Here is a 7143-nt window from a genome sequence, read left to right as displayed (position 1 = left end):
TTTTTTTTCTTGTGTTTGTGATAGGTTTTTACGATTATAGCTCTTTTAAATAGGAAAACAAAAAAATTCATTTGTCTTGAATTTAGCAAGTCTTGCGGCAAGTCGTCGGATGATTTTGGCCAAGTCTTCCAATCTCATTGATTTAGACCACTTGCCTCAAAATTTTCTCCATAGATCGAATCCGTGAATGATTGACTAAAGTCGTCGGATTTGGTTGACTAATTGACTTTTACCCAAAAGATTTCAAAATTTCCACATACATTAATTTTTCTTTTTCTGTCGGAGTTGCATACCAGTGACTTATACAGCTATAGCTTCGTATCTTGATGGTGAAGTTGATCAATCACTAAGCTATAAGGTCATAATCTGTAACAAGATTTGTTCAACTGATAATTATTCGGAAATACCATAATCTTATTTATTTTTATTTTTTTTGAATGAATATTAAATTTATTCATCTCAAAACTTTTTTACAATAAATACATTTCTACTATAAAGAAAACAAAAGAATCAATAGAAATTATGTTCTATATACCTAGAAAAACGTATAATTAGTTAAATAACCTATTCACTATTGATAATTTTAATATCCAAAACTACCTCTGTCCAAACCATCAACTTTCTTCTCTCTTTTACCTTAAAGTCTTTTGTTCACACAATAATCTTCTTTCTCCATCTCTGGTATCTCTCCAAAATACGTTTGAGAAAGACCACTAAGGCACTAACATTTGAGAAAGTATCGCGAGTTAATTTCTCTGATTTGTATTATAACTCGTTTGACATTCATTGCTTTCGTTCGTAAGTTGAAACTCTAATATTCTCTTTGTTTTCACAAATACCAGTTTCTCCAATTATTTGAACTCAAAATTTTCTCTAGCTTAACATTCATATTCGTTTGTAGGTGGAAGGTTCGAGCTCCCAAGCGTATGTTTATTGCCGGAGAAGAACTGGTATGAGAGAAGATTAACTCCTAACTCAAACCAAAAAAGGATTGAATCAATTCTCTCACCACGAACTAAGGAGATTGAATTTCTGCAGAACTTGATGTTTGGAAAGGTTATATATTTATCAGAGAATCCATCATTCTTCTTCAGATTCAGTCAATATATCATAGTTCAGATTCTCAGAGTGAAGAAAAAATACGAGATATGGTTTTGGTTGATGGAAACCGGTGAGAATGTCCCTGCACACGACAGAGAAATAGACGAAGAGTGTAAGGTACTTAATCTAATAGCTGGTATTTTACATCTTACATGCTAACCATTGCCCAAAACTGCTATTCATGGCATCGTTGGCTATCTCTATAGAAAATTGTTTCAATGGTCAGTATCATTCCTAGTATAGGTTAACTTTAATTTTAACATAGCTGGAACGGCTGCTGCTATCATTCATAATAGACGCTAACTATGTGCCTTGCATTATTTTCTCGTTAGCATGTAAATATTTTCATTTTACGCTACCTATATGCCTCACATTGACATTATTGGGTGTTAGTATTTATATTAGCCGTTATCTACGCAAGTTAATAGTTACACTAAATATTTTCAGGCCAAATTTGTATCCATCATCGAAAACACAACATTCAGTGACCAAGACTCCTCTTGGGATGACGAGGTTGAGGACGAGGCTGTTGACAACATGCTGTGCATAATAGGGAAGGACATGCATTCAAGAAATCCATGTTTGTTGGGGGGTTAATGTTGTTGATTTGTTTTTCCTGAGGAACGAGAAGAAACTAAAAGAAAAGGACGCAAGAGAGAAGAAGGAGAGAGACCAGTAACATTTGACAAAGTATTGCAGGTTAATTTATGTGATTTGTATTATAATTCGTCTGATATGTTATAAAACATGTTGACACTTTTAAAAATGGTTGATAAGATGTTAATAAAATAGTTGGCATTACCTGATACTTAGCTTGTTAGATGTTACAAAATAGTTTACCGGTCTAACTTAATTAACATCTTTTTGACTACTACATTCTTAAATGTTAATTATTATTGTATCATATATAAACTAATAAACTACATCTAAAATTGTGTTGTACACCTTAAATAACATATTACAATGAGGTCACTGCTTTTGTTACTTGTTAGTTATATTTTTCTAATAAAAAATGTTTATTCACTAACAACTCATATGATCCATAATTTAGTTATGTCATTGTTACCATTACATGATAACTACATCATTATCTGTTTAACTTATATATTATTTAACGTTAACATTTTCATTAAAGCTTAACATTAAAGCTTAACATAAAATGTTAACATTATATATTATATGGTAAATACGATATTAGTTTTATGTCATTGTTAACATTACATGATAAGTGCATCATTATCCGTTTAACTTATATATTATTTAATTTTAACATCTTAGGGTAAAGCTTAACATTAAAGCTTAACGTTAAATATTTTACAATAAACCTTAACATTAAACATCCTCTGTTAACATAAAATAATATACGTTTGAGTTTCCTATTGTGTTTTTTCTCTTTGTAGATTATCGATTCATACAACCAATCATAATCTTTAATTTATCGGTGGGAGATTCATAAATTGAGAAAAAAATCTTTTTGGCATATCTGAGAGTTGATTGTTAATGACGAGTATGAATTGAATATGAGAAGATTAATGTTGGATTTTAGTTGAAAACCATCGATGAGAAAATTAATTGTGTGTTTGAGGAAACACTTTATACTTCAGTAAATGTGGAGAAGCGATCTAATTTTTAGAGGAAAGATTAAAAAAAGATATATGACGGAGATGGAAACTTGGGAAAGAAAGAGAAAGAAACTCGGGAAAGAGAGAGAAAGATGATGAATGTTTAGGGCATGTGCAAAACCGTCAACGGAGACCAAAAGTGTATTGGGTATGATGGTTTATGAGCGCGTAGGGTATTTTGCTAATATTGCATTCGATTTTGTATTTCCAGCCAATTGTCTCAAGAATCAACAAAGAGAAAGAATTATTTCATTTTCATCCCCTATATATTAATCCTAAGGCATTACAACATGTTTTCGTAGCCATGTGTCATCACGAAAATAATTATCAGAATCTTTAGAAAAATAAGTTGGTCCATATAAATATATATTATACTTTTTATTAAACTAACTATACAATTGATTAGTAGTGTACAAAAGAATATTTTTTATTTCCTTAAATAAAAACTACAGAATTACCTAATATGATTAACATATATATGACAATTAATGATAATGAAAATACATATTTGATAAAAACAATTGTATCTCCTCTTTTTTATGTTTAATTTTATATTATTAAAAGAAATTAAACAATCACATTAAACATATAATAAAAAACTTAATTTTTTTCTTATATGTTATATTTTGAATTTTTAAAACGACTATAAATTACTAAAAATGGTAAAAGTCCCACATTGAAAATTTTGTGATCAATGGTTTAACTTTTTTTTTGTTTAAGGAAGATACAAATGGTCATAAATCGTATGAATATGAAGTCTCATATATAGATATTCATATTATATATATATATTATTTAAATTAAATTATATACTATATAAAAATATAGAAATATGTTATTTCAAAATTTGCAGTAAAAAATTATTAAGAATTTAATATTTTAATTTTGAAATTTGTATAAAAAAATCTCATATTAAAAGTGTTGTGATTAACGATTTAAATTTTTGTAACAGCAAATATACAAATGTTAATAAAATAGTATGAGTAGGAAGTATCAATAATAAATATATATATATGTCAATATCACTAAAGTTTAATTATATGCCATATAAAGTAAACAAAATGATTGTTTTGATTTATTTACTAAAAATGTGATTGTAAATTAATAAAAAGGTATTACTTTTGATTTATGTGCTTACTCTAATGTATATATTTTTCTGTACTTTTATGTATACAAATTATTTTGTTAAAAGGTGGTTTCTAATATGTTATTTGATCCTGACAATCCTAGAAATACACTTGTTCAAATCGGAGTGATTTTTAATATTGGAATATATATATATTTTCATTTAGGTCAAATAATTTTAGTCTTGATTTTTATTCTTAAGAAGATTTTAATGAAATATCATGACAAAATTTCAATCACATCTTTTTGAGTTTGTTTGAAGAATGAGATATTTGATCATTCGTTTAATATTTGTTTCTCCCTAATTATACTCAATCTAGCTATTATAATTGTAACAATGAGAGATATGAACTCTTTATTATAAGTTTTTTGGTTTATCATTTAATACATCAAACATTTCTTAGTTTATAAATAGTATACATATACTAGAATGGTAAACTATTATATATATATATATATATATATATATATATTTATATATATATACATATATATTTTTATCGCTATACTCTTAAGTAACTAAATCTCAAAAATATAGGTTAATAAAATAAGTAATTTGTTTTATTCTTCTAGAATTAGATGATTTTTAAACCGAACTGGTGAATAAATACTAGACATACATTTATATTTTGAGTTTGCACTTATATTCTATAACATGTTTGATATATTAGATCTGATCACTAACCTATGAATAGAGTTTTCCGGTGATTTTCTTCAAAAATTTGATTCTTAGATATGTATCTGGAGCGGAACTAATTATTACAGATGTTCATATCTTTTAAATTGACACTTATGTAATTCACCAAATTCATAGAAGAAGTTAAAAAAACTCATATCAATGAAACATAAACGAGAACGAAGACACAATTTTATAGAGGTAGAAAATAAAATAACTTATGGAGAGTCAATTGTAAACAAATCGAGAGCAGAAAACCTAATCATTTTTCGTCATTTTACAATCAATGTTGCTTATCTGGTTTTGGTGATTTGTGTCAGCCACAAAACTTAGTTTCCTTTTGTGCATATAAATTTTAAAAAATAAGTAAAATAAAATATAATATGTTAACTCTTCAACAACGATGATACACTTAAGAGACCAACATTTGTATTTGTCGTATTACAATCGATAAAGATTGTAGTGTTGCAAAATGTCAAAACCATTTACCGAACAAACATTAGTATAAAAACTCATCCCGCGCATGCGCGCAAATTATCATTTAGTTTGTCATTAATCTTCTTTTCATTTTCATTTCTTAGGCTTTTTTTTTATTTCTTAAAACTTAAAACCACAAAGAGAAAGAGTTATTTATAAACAAGGAAACAAAAATTATAAATAGGGACACGTAAGAAACCAAAGAAACGCTTTATTTCAACACTAAAAACCACAAACTCAACGAATTATAAGTTATAACTATAACTATCATTAACCAATCATAAATAGATTGTTTTGCAAGTTATGGAAGATTAAAGCGAATAATGGTATCAATACCGTCTTCTCCGTCTCATCCTCTTCTGCCGACGCAACAACCGTCATCTTTGATCTGAATTAGCTAGCCTATTATCACCACCAATGATACTAAGTTACTAACTACCATCAGGTGAGACACATCGTCTAACTTGTCGACCCTTTCGGTTAGAACCGTGCCTAGTGAAGGTAATTTGAAACATTCGCTTATGTTAAATCAAATTTTATAAATATTTATAGGGCATCTATCTATCTCTATCTCTATAATAATAAATGAGAGTTGCCTCTCTCCGCAGCCCTCCACTTCATCATTATGAATAGGACATTTTATGACAGCTGACAGCTACTCATTCTTCAATTCTCCTTTTATCATTACACGGACTAATTATAAAATGTCAATGATGGGTTCTGTTTGTCCTGACTAAATTGGCCCATACAAGTATGACTTCAGTTAGACCTAGAGCTTTAGTCGACGGTATAAACAAATCTGAACCTTAACGATCCTGTTTCCGGCGATGAAACGATCAGCCGTTATTACATTCAATCCTTCCAGCCCGCTAATCCCACTGCCAGTATATATGCTAGACCTTTAGAGTTGCCTTTTCAATCTCTCTTCTTCTTCCGATTCATCTTTGCTTTCTCTTCTTTTATTCATGGCTGCTCTCAGGGGTTATTGGATGATAGAGAAAAATACATGTTCATATCACTTGAAGAGATGAATCTGGTTGCAGATTACATCAAACATCAAGGAAGACTGAGTATCTCGCATCTATCCAACAACTGCCTGTAGACCATGACATCAGCTTTCTATTGCTACCAGTTGCAAATACAGAGGACCTACATATCTTATGAATGGTTGCTGGATCTATTGCTATTGGTATGGATTACATATTTCACTATATCTCACTAAAATTATGACATGTCCCTGCCATTTAAAGTCAATCTCAGTGAGTTTTTTCAGTGTCTGGACTTATAGAGGATGATAGCTTGGGCTCACTTACACATTCATAACTACGATCCTATTTTTTTCATCGGGTCCGGGTAGAGACCAAAGGTCTTGAGCGACCCATCCGGAATTACAGAGCAATACTGCAGGTTGGTGCAACATCATCAAAACATTAAAGCATAGAAACTCTACAATCCATCAAGATAACTAACATAAAACTCCTAAAATCGCAAAAACCTGAGGTTTTTCTTCAAAACAGACTGAGAGTGATCGGGGAACTATGGAGACTCCTCAGGCTGAGCTGTAAATTAGTGTTGCAGATACAGTAGGAATAACACAGACTAGACCCTGATCCGGGCGCCAGCGCGGATATGAATTTTCAGTTTTTAATTATTTATTTTATTAAATGTTGTATTTGTAATTTTCGTTCATATTATATTCATTAAGTAAATATTTTTTTTTTTCATCTTAAACTATCTATTTTTTTACGAATGTGTGATATCATATAAAAAATATAAAAAAATGAGTATAGAGTTAATTAGATAATTTTAAAAACAAAAATTTTTCTTTCGTGTGCGATATCATATAAATAATGATTCGCCCAGTTAACAAAAATCATGATTATTTTATGTGTAATTTTTTTATTTTGACCATTTTCTTAAAACTATATTAAATTTTACATATTTTAATTAGAATATTTTTAATATCTTTACCTTTTTATTTGAAATGCAACTCAATATTTTTTCTTAACAATTATAACAAAATATTTAAAAAAATATTTTTAGAATTTGTTTGAAAAATATGAAAATTACATTTTAAATTAAAATTATCCTAAAATATGATAAGTTTTGATGTAAACGAAAACTCAAATTATGTCAAAATAA

General features: G+C 28.8%; 1 long non-coding RNA gene across 1 annotated transcript in view; it reads left to right on the top strand.

Annotated features, from left to right (window-relative positions):
- The first annotated feature begins 5837 nt into the window (after positions 1-5837).
- Positions 5838-7143, top strand: part of LOC106333940 — a 2397-nt gene continuing 1091 nt past the window's right edge. Inside the window, exons 1-2 of the long non-coding RNA XR_001268495.1 lie at positions 5838-6190; positions 6275-6408. This is a non-coding gene — a long non-coding RNA (uncharacterized LOC106333940). The remainder of the gene's footprint in view (positions 6191-6274; positions 6409-7143) is intronic.

The sequence above is a fragment of the Brassica oleracea genome, chromosome C3, assembly GCF_000695525.1.
Source record: "Brassica oleracea var. oleracea cultivar TO1000 chromosome C3, BOL, whole genome shotgun sequence".
In the NCBI taxonomy this organism is placed as follows: Eukaryota; Viridiplantae; Streptophyta; class Magnoliopsida; order Brassicales; family Brassicaceae; genus Brassica; species Brassica oleracea.
Note: the sequence above shows the minus strand (reverse complement) of the source record. Positions and strands in the feature narration are given on the sequence as shown.